This window comes from Suricata suricatta, chromosome 6 (genome assembly GCF_006229205.1).
Source record: "Suricata suricatta isolate VVHF042 chromosome 6, meerkat_22Aug2017_6uvM2_HiC, whole genome shotgun sequence".
NCBI classification, from domain to species: domain Eukaryota; kingdom Metazoa; phylum Chordata; class Mammalia; order Carnivora; family Herpestidae; genus Suricata; species Suricata suricatta.
In genome coordinates, this window is record NC_043705.1 from 79,481,878 (window position 1) to 79,495,805 (window position 13,928).

At 36.6% G+C, this 13,928-nt stretch overlaps 1 pseudogene; it reads right to left on the reverse strand.

Moving 5' to 3' along the window:
* The window catches only part of LOC115293480, a 9,098-nt pseudogene extending 3,483 nt beyond the window's left edge, over nucleotides 1-5,615 (reverse strand).
* Nucleotides 5,616-13,928: the final 8,313 nt, after the last annotated feature.

Consider the following 13,928-nt stretch of genomic DNA (forward strand, 5'->3'; position numbering starts at 1 on the left):
AAAAAATATTTGTAATGAAATAGAAATTAAATACAAGCTATCAAAATTTGTTGGATACATTGAAAGCAGGGCTAAGGGGGACATTTAGGATTCACTGAAGGTATGTATTAGAAAAGAAGAAAGGTTTAGAACCTATAATTTAAAAAATCTTTTTTTAAGTTTATTTATTTTGAGAGAGAAAGAGAGCGAGCAAGCTGGGGAGGAGCAGGGAGAGGGAAAGACTGAATCCCAAGGAGGCTCTGTGCCGTCAGTGCAAAACCTGATGTGGGGCACGAACTCATAAAACCATGAAATCATGACCTCAGCTGAGATTAAGAGTCAGAGGCTCAAACACCTGAGCCACCCAGGTGCCCCTAGGACCCATAAACTAAGTTTCCACTTTAGAAAACTAGAAAACAGAGCAAATTAAATCCAAAGTGAGCAAAAGAAAAAAAATTAGAGCAGAAATCTATAAAATTCAAACTAGAAAATTAATACAGAAAATGAACAAAACCAAAAGCTGCTTCTTTGAAAAGATCATTAAAATTTATAAGCCTCTAACCATGCTAACCAGGAAAAAGAAGATGACACACAAATAACTAAAGCCATAACTGAAAGAGGGAACGTAACAATGGATCCCACGGACATTAAAAGGATAATAAAGAAATACTGTGAACCGCACTATGAATACAAACTTAATAACCTAGATGAAATGCAGCTCCATTTCTTGAAAGACACAATCTACTAAAATCAACACAAACAGAAATAGACAATCTAAATAACCCTATATCTGTTAAAGAAATTGAATCTATAATTAATCTTCCAAAACAGAAAGCACCAGAACCAGATGGATTTGCTGGTAAATTATACCGCACACTTAAGGAAGAAATTATAGTAATTCTCTACAATTTCTTCCAAAAGATAAAAACAGGTAGAATACTTCTTATTCTATGAGGCCAGCATTATACCAATACCAAAACCAAACCTTTGCAAGAAAACTACAGACCAGTATCTTGAACATAAACGTAAACATTTTCAACAAAATATCAGAAAATAAAAATCAACAGTGTATAAAAAGAATTATACACCATGATCAAGTGGGATTTATATCAGATATGCAAAGTTGCAATTCAAAAATTAATTGATATAATATATCAACAGGCTGAAGAAAAAAATCACATGATCATACTAACAGCTATAGAAAAAGCATTTGACAAAATCCAATACTTATGCATAATGAAGATTCTCATGAAACTAAGAATAGAGGGGAAACTTCCTCAACTTGATAAGGACTATCTTGGAAAAAAATCTGCAGCTAACATTATACCTAATGATGAAAAACTCAAAGCTTTCCCACTAAGATCAGTAACAATTTCAAATAAAATAATGACATACCACTACATAGTTACCAGAATAACCAAAATGTGGACCACTGACAGCATCAAATATTGACAAGGATGTGAAGCAATCTGAAATCTCACTCATTGCTGGTGGGAATGTGAAACAGTACAGTCACTTTGGAAGACAATTTGGTAGTTTCTTACGAAACTAAACATATTTACCATATAATCCAGTAATTATTCCCTTTCCTATTTACCCAAACGAACTGAAAACTTACATTCACACAAAAACCTGCCTGTGGAGGTTTCTTTAGATTTATGAAAACCTGGAAGCATTCATGATATCTGTCAGTAGGTGAATGGTTAAGTAAACTGTGGTACATCCAGACAATTGAAAATTAATGATTCAGAACTAAAAAGAGATAAGCTGTCAAGTTACAAAAAGACATAAGTGAAACTTTAAAGTCTCTTACTAAAGAAAAAACACCAATCTGAAAAGGCTGCCTAGTATATGATTCCAACTGTGTGACTGAATTGTGGAAAAGGCAACAAAACAATGGAGGGAGTAAAAAGATTAGTAGTTCCGGGGTCAGGAAGAAGAATGAATAGGCCACAAACAGAAGATTTTTAGGGCAGTGAAACTACTCTGTCTGGTACTACAATGGACACATGCCAATATACACTTGTCCAAACCCACAGAATGTACATTACCAAGAATAAACCCTAAACTATGGACTTGAGGTGATAATGATGGGTCAGTGTAACTCTAACAGTTGTAATAAATGTCCTACGCTGGTGGAGGATGTCAGTAGGAGGGGAAGTTGTATGGTGTGAGGTAGGCTACAGAATGTATACTGGAACTCTGCAATTTCTACTCAGTTTTACTGTAAACTTAAAACTGCTCTAAAAAATAAAGTTTATTGATTAAAGAAAAGCAGTTGCAGAAAATATACCAATTTCTACACTCACACTTAGATCTTCCCTACGCACTGAATTATCTGTGAAAACTAGAGATGGATGGTTTTACTCCATTGCTTTTGAAATCATTAACACCACTAGGTCTCTTGTTTTTTGAGCCATGAGGCAATAGTTCTTTTCGTGGTAGAAATACAGAGAAATTCTTTTTTGCTACTTGAGAGTTAATATGCACCCTCTTCCATTAATATAAAAGATATCCATTTCATATTTTTATATAATCCACATGATTTTTAGAGAGAAAAACATTTTACTGTCTTAAAACTAGTTCCTTGATATTTATACTGAGGTTCTAAAAAGCATATATGTTAATTTTTATTAATCTCTTTTATTTAGGTTATCACAAGTATAAAACTATATGTAATTTCACTTTAATGCTATTATAGAATACATTGTTTTTAGATTGATTATATAATGAATTCTTTTTCAATGTGACTTTTTTTATTATTACAGGAGTAATTCAAGTACCAAGAAAACCAAAGCAAAGTATATGCTATCAGGTATAGTTTCTAATTATTTTCAGGTGGTAATATTTATGAAAAACTAGGTAATTTTTTTAAGGTATTGATCCCTGGGGACACCTGGGTGGCTCAGTAGGTTAAGTGTCCAACATTGGCTCAGATCATGATCTTGAGGCTCGTGAGTTTGTGCCCCAACATTGAGCTCTGTGCTGACAGCTCAGAGCCTGGAGCCTGCTTCAGATCCTGTGTCTCCCTCTCTCGCTGCCCCTCTCCCACTCGTGCTCTGTCTCTCAAAAATAAATAAACTTAAAAAATAAAAATGAAAAAGTGTTCATCCCTGAGCAGACCTTATGCTGTCATCTCATCTGTGTCCCCTTCTAACCACACCTGTCATAGTCAGAGATCCTGCTGCATATAATGATACAATTATCTACTTTGGGAGGTTACTGATATGTTATAAGTAAAGGATAATGGATCAGTCACTATGTGTGATTATAATTTTCAAAAAATGTTACTAATAATATTTGGACAATGAACTCCATGGAGAATGAGTAGAAATCGATTTTTAAGACTTGAGGAACTAGTGAGGGACACATTTAAAAAAACTTCCCAGGGTTTCCAAAGGCAGAAAGATTCTACCAGCTCACTGAGAAACTTTTCACACATGATTTTTAAAAAGTTATTCCCAGTAAATTTATAGAAACGACTATCTGATGTTTCAGAACACATTCTTCACTAGAGAGTATTTCCTTCATAACCAATTTACTGACCTTATTTCCAATTATTTTCAACCTTGTTCTTTCCTGATTTTACTTAATCATCTGTCCTCTAAAGAATTACCATGAATGGTCCTAGTAACTATCTTTTACTTATCTTCCATGATTTACAACTACTCTTCTATGCATTACTCTGTCTTCTGGCTCTGGGGGATAATGAGCTCCATGCACGGACTCACCTGCTCAGGCCTCTTGAGGGATGTCTGAATGTCACCATGGTGACGGGGTACCAGGGCAAGGCCCCAGTGGGAATGGGATAGTACTCAAGGGTTGAGGCATCTGTCTGGCAGAATTAGTTGAAATCCTCTATTTTGGAGTGCATACGAGGTAGATAAAGTTACGTAAAACTAGGTTCTGATGCTGACAGGCCTTGGAACTCAAATTTAAGGCACTGTAATTTCAAGGAATAAGTCTTGGTTTAGTAGCTTATCGCTCTATTGAAATGAAAGTGTGGTCACAATTCAGGACCCAGAAATATTGCTGTGTCATCCCTGGGTTAATGAGCCTAGAGAGGTGTGTATGTGTGTATGCTTCTGAGCCTTCTATTTGTAATTTGGGAGTAATTAGTGTTGCGGGGATAAATTATTAGCAACCTCGTTATATCAAAGTGACCTAACATATGACAAATAATGTAGGCCATTTCTTCAAAGACTGATTTTAGATCAATACTGTTAAGAGATATTTCCACAAATGCTGAAAATCTAAGGAAACCTGCTTCATTAAAAGTCCGTAATTAATGATTCAGTAACATAAAACACAACTGTGGGCTGGCAGACAGAAAAAAATTATCTCAAAATCCTCAATACAGATTTAAATCTAGGGGTTTCATCACAAATTTAGAAAACAAAATTCTACACAATGTATTTCCTAAAATGTCAAAGCAACATCATTCTCAAATGGCTGCAGAAGTCTTAATTGATCAAAATGAAGAAGAAAGAGAATCACTGGCTTAAAAAGGCTAAGCGTAAGGAAGGATTTGAGGTTACACATGTATTTTGAGTTTCAGAGTACATGAAGAAAAGGAATAACAGGCCATGTATGTAGTAGTTTGTAATTCTAATCTCAAGGATTTGGTGTGAGAACTGAAATTAACTTTTTAAGTTTATTTTATTAAAAAATTTTTTTAACATTTATTTATTTTTCAGAGACAGACAGAGTATGAGCAGAGGAGGGGCAGAGAGAGAGAGGTAGACACAGAATCCAAAGCAGGCTCCAGACTTCAAGCTGATGTGAGGCTTCAACTCACGAACCATGAGATCATGACCTGAGCCAAACCAACACTTAACCAACTGAGCCACCCAGGAGCCCCAAATTAACTCTTTTTTTAATACTTCAAATGAAAATTGTCCATTTATTAAGCATCCAGAGTTCCAAACATTATACAAAACACGTGTTCACAAAAAATTGCCTATTTTGTTTCACTCACTTTTGCATGCATTGACAGTTTAGTTCCACTATCATAAAATGACCAGTTCCTCAAGAATTACTCAAGAAACAAGTTTCTGGTCCACAGAAGTGGATCGTGCAGGAAGTTTCTCTGTGAACTTACACTGAATATTGTTTCCCTCGGAACCACCCCCTGCTTCCCCTCTGAAACCTCCACCTCCACCTTCCTTCTCTTCTGCCTCTTAAACCACCACCTTTACCAACTGGGCCATCCCCACCCCTTCCTCCTGCCACCACCTCATAGAGGTCCCTTCTCACCTGGAGGTCGAAGAAAAAACCTCTGCAATGATAGCAGTTTATATGGGTCAATATGAAACTTCTGCAGTTTTTTAGAGGAAAGCGCCTTCATATTTTCCAAGTTTAACAGAAAATAAAGTCTCTAAGTTGTCCACATTTTTCATCCACTTTACTAATTTGCTCTTTGTTCTATAAATAAACTGGAGCACTGAAATGAAACACCTTATTTTTGTCTGTAGAACATTTACAAACTATGTCATCTCATAGGGAGACAGGAACTCTCCTAATAAAACTACATGTTCGGGAGATCATTGGTCTTGGCCTTTGTTAAAGCCTCCATGGTCACTTCCTTGTCCAAATCCTCCTCTGCCACCATCGCCTTTGAAATTACTGCCTTCCATCTCGGAAGGTTGTTGCTGCCGCTATGAACCAAGCCCCCACCTGGATTAAAGCTTCTACCACCTCCGCCTGGAAAAGAACGTCTTGCTCTACAGCCTCATCGCCCCCGGTGTACCTCCTTCCGCGGCAAGCAGCAAAGTCTTCATGCCGCATCCCCTTCTTCCAGATCCTCCTGCTCCCTGCCGCAGCTCACTGGCCTGAAATTAACAGCATGTAAGAGAAACACTACAACTCAGTGTCCTATATGGTTTCCTTTTCACTGATTGGTTCACTGATTGGTTCCAGCTGGACCTGGTTGTTGTGTAGCATGGTGCTAGGTATGAAAAGGTTTCCTACATCTGGAATAGGTCTTCCACAAATATTTAGGGATTAGGGAAATTTAAGGATAATAACTGGATTGGAACGCAATTTCCTTGAGAGCTAGAGCAGTGGTTCTCAAACCGTGCCCAGCATCAGAATTACCTGGAGGGCTTATTAAAACAAAGACTGCTGGACCCAACCCTAGAGTTTCTGATTCAGTAGGTCTAGGGTGAGACTAAGAATTTGCATTTCTAACAAGTTCCCAGGTGCTCCTCTGGGGAGCCTGGGTGGTAGGTCATTATTCTAGACCAGTGGTCTCAACCTCCTGCACATTGCTATCACCTGAGGAGACTTTTAAACTCCTGATGCCTAGATATCACCCTGACCAACAACATAAGAATTTATGGTGATCATGACTAAGATTCAGTATTTTGTTTGTTTTTATTTTTGAGAGAGAAAGAGAGAGAGAGAGAGAGACAGAGAGAGAGAGAGAGAGAGAGAGAGAGAGAGAGAGAGAGAGAGAGAGAGAGGAATTGGGGGAGGAGCAGAGAGAGGGGGAGACACAGAATCTGAAACAGGCTCCAGGCTCTGAGGTGTCAGCACAGAACCAATTTGGAGCTCAAATTCTGGACAGGCAAGATCATGACCTGAACTGAAGTTGACGCTTAACTGACTGAGCATCCCAGGTGCCCCTAGGCTTTAGTATGTTTTAAACTTCCCCAGTAGATTCCAATGTACACTCAGACTGGAAAACTGTCCAGTCTCAGAGTGGTTCTCAGTCCAGGCTATACATTAGAATAAGCTGAGAGAGTATTTTTTTTAATTGAGGTATAATTGACACACCACAAAAATTACCCTGTTAAAGTGTACAAGTCAGTAATTCTTATTCACAAAGTTGCACAACCATCATCACTATCTAATTACAGAACATGTTTATCTCCATCTAGGGAGATTTTAAACAAAGTTCTAATACATGGGTTCCACTCTCAAGAGATTCTGATTTAACTGGCCTACTGGGTAAAGGCATCACAGTGTTTTTGTAAATTCCTCAGGTGATTCTATTGCCCAACTAGGGTTGAGAACCACAGTTCCTGAGTTTGGTTACAGACCTTCCAACACTGTTTAAGGAGTTAATACTTAGAGTTTTCACTGACCTGTTGTAACAATAGCGGAACTAGCAGACATTCTGTCTGAACGCCTGCCTGTCCATTTAAAACATGCTCAATCACAATACAGGCGGTACATCGTCCTTGATTTGGGGCTCTCAGAGTAGAGAGCTGGGTGGCCTTTAACAGGTCAACCTGGAGGTGACTTTGGTGGTGAGGCTGGCTCTATTGCCTGCAGAATTTCCTTGTAAATCAAAGCTGGATTTTAGAGACGGCTGGAGCCTCTGGAGGGCTCACTGGGCCCTCAAAAGGATTCAGAACATTTAAACATTTGCTTCTGTATTTTTAAGAAGCCCATTTTGTAGAGCCCTTTGGTCTGGTATTGTTTCAATGTTGGCCTTTCAATGATTAACGCACAGAAACAGAGTTTGAGTCTTGTCTCCTACAACTATCAATTGTGACACGTTGGATAAAACATTCTGAGCTACAGTTTCCTCATTCTGTAATATTTCCCTCCTCCAAGAGATGTTCATGATTAAGGGAAATAGTGTATTGGTCACATTCACCTCTGTAGAATGGATTCAGTGAAAGATCATGAGATTCAATGTCACGTAATCTGGATTCAATCCTGGCTCTGGCCCTTTCCACTAATGTGACCTGGGCAAAATATGAGCTTTTATAATCTATAAAAGGAAAAACCAATAATAATAATAATAATAATAATACCCAACTCACATTTAATACTATATTTTTGTGACAATCAAATGGTATAGTTTAAAAAAATGGTATAGTTCACATGAAAATGCTTCATATGCTATGGCCTGTATAAATGATAATGCTTTAGGATATACCTAGATGGATAGACATATGAAAGGAAGAAAGAATGCATAATTTATAAACTAAGTTGATTTCTTTTGATGTGTAGACAGTCTGAACCTAGGACCTCATGAGCAAAAGGCTACTTCCTCCATAGATCATTTAAAGGCAGCTATTGCCTGAAATCTGGATAATGAAACCTCATTTAAATGTTTAATGGAAAAGGAGATCCTAAGTTGGTATCCTTTAAGTAGTCTTTTTTTCCCACCTGCCCTTTATTGGTCTTTGCCTATACAGAATTGACTTAATTATGTTCCCTTGTTCTTTGCATTTAATTGGTTCATGCAAGTCTCCGCCTTTTAATTTATTCTTCTCCTTCATCCTCACCCCTGCTTCTAATTCCCATCCTTTCATAGATCCCCATTCTTTTGTTTGCAATGTCAATACTTCCAATCTACCTTCTATACATTTGTTTATGTGTATATATGCATATCTGTAAAGGTATTGTTTGGTATGTGTGAACAATTTTTAGAAATTTATACAATTGTCATTTTGCTATAAACCTCAATTGTTTCACTCAGAAGTATATTTTATTTTATTTTTCTGTGGTAAGAACAACTATATGAGATCTATCTTCTTAAACGAAGTGTATAATAAATCGTTGTTGATGATAGGTATGAAGTTGTATGCCGGCTCTCTAGAGGTTACTTATCATCTTGTTTAAGTAAAACTTTATGCCTATTGATTAATAACTCCCCATTTTCCCTCTTCCCCCCCATCCTGGTGACCACCATTCTACTCTTTAATTCTATGATTCCGACTATTTTGGATATCTCATAGAAGTGGAATCATGCAGTATTTGTCTTTCTATGACTGCCTTATTTCACTCAGCATAATATGCTCAAGGTTCATCCATGTTGTCACACATTGCAGGATTTTCTTCTTTTTAAAGTATTCCAGAGTGGCAGCCACTCTGGAACAGTGTGGAGGTTCCATAGAGCTATCCATAGAACTATCCATAGAGCTCCCTTATGACCCAGCAATAGCCCTGCTAGGTATTTACCCAAGAGATACAGGAGGGCTGATGCATCGGAGCACATGTACCCCAATGTTCATAGCAGCACTGTCAACAATAGCCAAAACATGGAAAGAGCCTAAATGTCCATCACCTGATGAGTGGATCAAGAAGATGTGGTATATATACAATGGAGTATTACATAGCAATGAGAAAGAATGAAATATGGCCATTTGTAGGAAAGTGAATGGACCTCGAGGGTGTCATGCTAAGTGAAATAAGTCAGGCAGAGAAGGACAGATACCATATGTTTGCACTAATAGGTCTAACAGGAGAACAGGAGAAACCTAATGGAGGACCAGGGGGAGGGGGAGAGGGAAAGAGAGTTGGGGAGAGAGAGGGATGCAAAACTTGAGAGACTTTTGAATATTGAAAACAAACTGAGGGTTGAAGGGGAAGGGGGAGGGGGGAAAAGAGGTGGTGGTGATGGAGGAGGGCACTTGTGGGGAAGAGCACTAGTTTTTCATTATTAGACTTTCAGTGAATTGCCTATTCATACCTTTACCCATTTTTCTGTTGGGTTTCTGTCTTTTCCTTGTAGATTGTTGAGAATTCCTTATGTGTTCTAGAAACTAATGGTTTGCCTCTTATAGATATTTTAAAGATCTTCCAGTATATGAGTCACTTTTTTATATTGTATATAGTGTCCCTTATTCAATAGGAACTTTGAATTGTTTTGATATAGACAAACTCCATCTTTACTCTTTTTGGGGATTGTACTTACAGAGACATTTTAAGACATTTTTTTTCTACCCAAAGGTCCCAAAGGTTCCTATACAGAGTCTGTTTCAAAACTCTATTATTTATTTGTCATTGTTTTTCACCAGTAACATACTGTTTTAACTATTATAGTTTTTCTTAATATCTATAGTATTTCTTAGTATCTGCTTGGTCAAGTTCCTTATTTTTTTCTCTTTTACAAAACTGTCTTAGTTGTTTATGTGCCTTTACTGTTCCATATTAATTTAAGAAGCAATTTTATCCAGTTTTTCCAAAATATTCTGCTGAAATTTTTATTGGAGTTATATTGAATTTGTAGATCAATTTGCAGAAATCTGTATCTTTAAATTGTAAAGATATTGCATCTGTTTATCTGGTATGATTTTCCATTTATTCAAATCTCTCTTCTTTTAATAGAATTTTAAAATTTCCTCTATAAAGACCATTAGGCCAGCTCATAGTTTTTAGCTTATGGGTTACTGTAAATAATGTTTTACTTTCTATTGCATTTTCTAATTGGTTATTGCTGATAAAAAGGAATGCTATATGTCTTTGTTTAATCATAATTTTATTTCTCAACATTGCTGACCTTGAAATCCCTTATTAATATTCAGGGTTTGTAACTTCTCTTGTACTTGAATGTAAATTATTATATAATCTACAAACAACGGCAATTTTGTCTCCTCCCTTTCAAATTTTATTCCTCTTATCTCAATTGTCTGATTATACTAGCCAAAACTTCCAGTACTATGTTGATTAGCAGCATTTAAAGAAATTAGCCTTGTCTACTTTCAGACCCAATCATATTGTGGTATGAAATCAACTGTCATATATTCTTAGTTAGGAATGTGGTAGGCTTCCCCCTAAGGCTTTTTATATGCCTGTGGCAGAGAATGGGGAGGAGGCAGGACCTGGCTGAGAAGGAACTGTGTGAAAAGTCCTAATAATACTTACAGAGCCAAAACTCATGCCTAAAGCTGGGTAATTATAGTAAAGATGCATTTTGGTTTTATATATACTTGAGTGGTTACTATAATCCAAATAAACTCCTCTTCCTTTCTTTTCTTTCTATTCTCTTCCACCTTGAAAGTGTTCTAGAACTCCTCTATCTTTAAACACTTCCAAACTCTTTCTTAGTATATATGCCCTTTGGCTTTCCTGCCTCTTCCTCTCCTTATTCTCCTTGCCTATTTAATTAGGTGGCATAACTTAAGTTCTCTCCCAGAGAAAAAATAATCCCTCCTTTTTGGTAAAGGGGAAATAGAATATCCAATTGACAAGTGGGAGCAGAAAAAGGGCTGTCAACATTCCCATTGGTAATTTTTGTCCTATCTGCTTATATGATTTGGCACATTGGGACAGATCATTAGATATTCAGGTAGAAATATTTGAAAACTTTAGTTCCTTTGGCTCTATATGCTTCTGCCCTATCAGCCTAACTATGATTTGTTCAATATGACATCTGCCTCCATCACTGTTTTATCCTATTTATGCAATCTATGTAGCTTTATTTACTTATTTATTTATTTAGACAGCTGTATCACATTGCCGATTCATTTTGAAATTACACTTAACTAAGCTTCTAGTGTTACCCAGTTATTTGTATAATTAGTTTTTGGATGTAATACAGAGATTCTACATTTGTTCTTTTAAAAATTCCATTCTGACGCTCTAGCTTATGAAGACTTTTAGAAACTTGCCTCTGTTACCCAACATACTATCTAGTGCTCCAATCATCTTGTCATCTGTAGAATTTGATAGGAAGGCCATCAGTGTGCTCATCCAAACCTTTGATAAATATGTCAAAAAGGACAGGGCCAGGGAAGAACCCTGAGGCACACCACTATAAAATTTCCTTCAGGTTGACATGGAATTAGCATTCTTGGACATGACTCTTCAATTATTGATGAAGTCACCTGACTGTACTTGCATCCACTCCACATTTCTCTATGTTATCCACAAGGATTTCCTGAAAAATTTCAGATTCCTTGCTGAAATACTAACACATTGTGTGTGCAGCATTTTCTTGACCTACCTGACTAGTAAACCCATGTATTATTCAATTCTACTTCAGTTTCAAATGACAGAATTTCAATTTAAACTAGACTAGGCAAAAGAGATCATTTATAGGTTCACCTCTGTACATTCTATGCCATCAGAGCACTGGTTCTCTTTGCCATCCTGTGTTGCCTTCATTCTTAATGCCATCTCTCCACACCTAGAATCAAGATGGCTACCAGCAGCTGGAGAGTTTTTCTAGCAATAGTTCTCCTAGCATCCTAGAGCTGAGTCTCATTGACTCAGACAGGATCATGAACCCATTTCTAAACCAAACCTAGGAAGATGTGATGATCTGGATGGTCAGCCCTGGGTCACTTGAAGTTGCTCCACCCAAATTACATGAACTGAGAAAATCTCAAAAAATAGTATATCTTAATCATATTGTTCCAGAAAATATCTCCTGAACATATTGTTATCCACAATTCAAGGATCATTCATATTATATCTATATTTATATAACCAGTTATTTTATTTATATGTATACATATAGATAATTATTATGCAGTTGGAAGCAATGCTCTGCTTGGATAAACAAGGTATCATCAAAAGTTTATTTCTATAGAGATGAGTAAGAAATGTTCTCCATTCTGCAGCTGGCCAACTGATTGCACACCCACTCACCACAGAAATCTGGGCAAGAGAGTCATCTACAATGAGGGATGGGGATATCATGTATGCGTTTTGTGGTGAGCTGTCCTGTTATGAAAAGATAATTTCTTGGTACTGATCCATTTGGATCTCAATGGTAACACATGATCCAGAATATAGTGGTCTTAAAGCCGAACAAAATGCCAGGGTTGAAAGCTATAAGAATATAAGAATAAGAGCTATGTTTTGGCTTTAATATAATTATTAGAATCTATTATTAGATGGATCTACTACTAGATGGATTCTCCAAATGCATTTAAAATAGTCTAATTGATTTCTCACCAAGGCACTTTTCCAAACACTTAATTTTATATGTTCTGACAACATTCAAATCCATGGATTAGTCTCAATCACTTAGTACAAACCTGCTAATGAGAAAGTTCAGTGGTGAACATTGGAAAAAATGCTCTTAGAAGACACATTAAAGGATGCTTTTGGAGGAGAAAATCTTGGAAATTTTTATATCATGGAATTGATGTAGAATCATTTGCAACCAGACTCAATGTCAGGTCTGATTGCCTGACAGCTTTCTCATGCACTTCTGCATGACCACCTCAAACAATACAAGATGGCCTTGGCCTGAACTCTAACATCTGTCCTTTTCCTGTTCTTATTTTATAGAATGTCCTGCTTCTGTGTAAACTTTATGTTATACACCAGAGTCCATACCTGGACAGCAGCAGAATCACTATATCTTAAACTGAAAGGTACATAGGCAAGCAGCAGAGAAATATCAAGAGTATTGTCAGTTGTCAGGAATATACTACACTTTTACTGAATATACTAGATATAAAAATAAAAGCAAGGAAAACAGAGGATATTTCAGATCAAGAACCCAGTGGAGAAGACCAAAGAATTACTGTTTTTTTTTTTTGGACAAACTAGAGCCAAGTCATAGAACATGGGAGTGTTAGGACATTCTAGCACTTTCCAGTCTGATCGATAACATTAAATGCTGCAGTTAAGTCTGATAAAATGAAACTAGCAAGAACATATCAATGAACACAAAGAATCTGATCATTATCACTCCTAGGATGTAAAGAACAACAACAAAATTGTAATTTATCTGAGGGTCTTGCCATTAGAAAATAGAGCAGAGTCTTAATTTCCTTTCCCATTTTCACAATAAGAAAGTCAATCCAGTGCTCCAGGCACTATTACATTAAATATTGATACAGAGTCACTGTATAGTAGGTTTTCCTTCTAAGAAATTGATAAATTCTTAATGAAGAGTAGGGAGACAGAGCTCAACATGAATGGATAATTTGTTCAAATACAGTTGACTTTTGTCTTTAGAGTTGTTCTTTTTCCATATCATATAATGAATGATTTTCTTTGGAATTTAATTTTTCTTTGGAATTTTCCATATCATATAATGAATGATTTTCTTTGGAATACATACTTACTAAATGTTTCTAGATCCTAAGTGAACATTCTTGGAAAGTTTTCATTTGGCACAAATAAAAATGAACAAAAGCAAGGAACCTCCTTAAAAATCTGTATTTTATTTGAGGCCAAACAATCAATAGCTCCTACTTAGGAATAAAAAAAATGTATCTAGTTGGCTGCACTGCGACTGACAGAGCTGA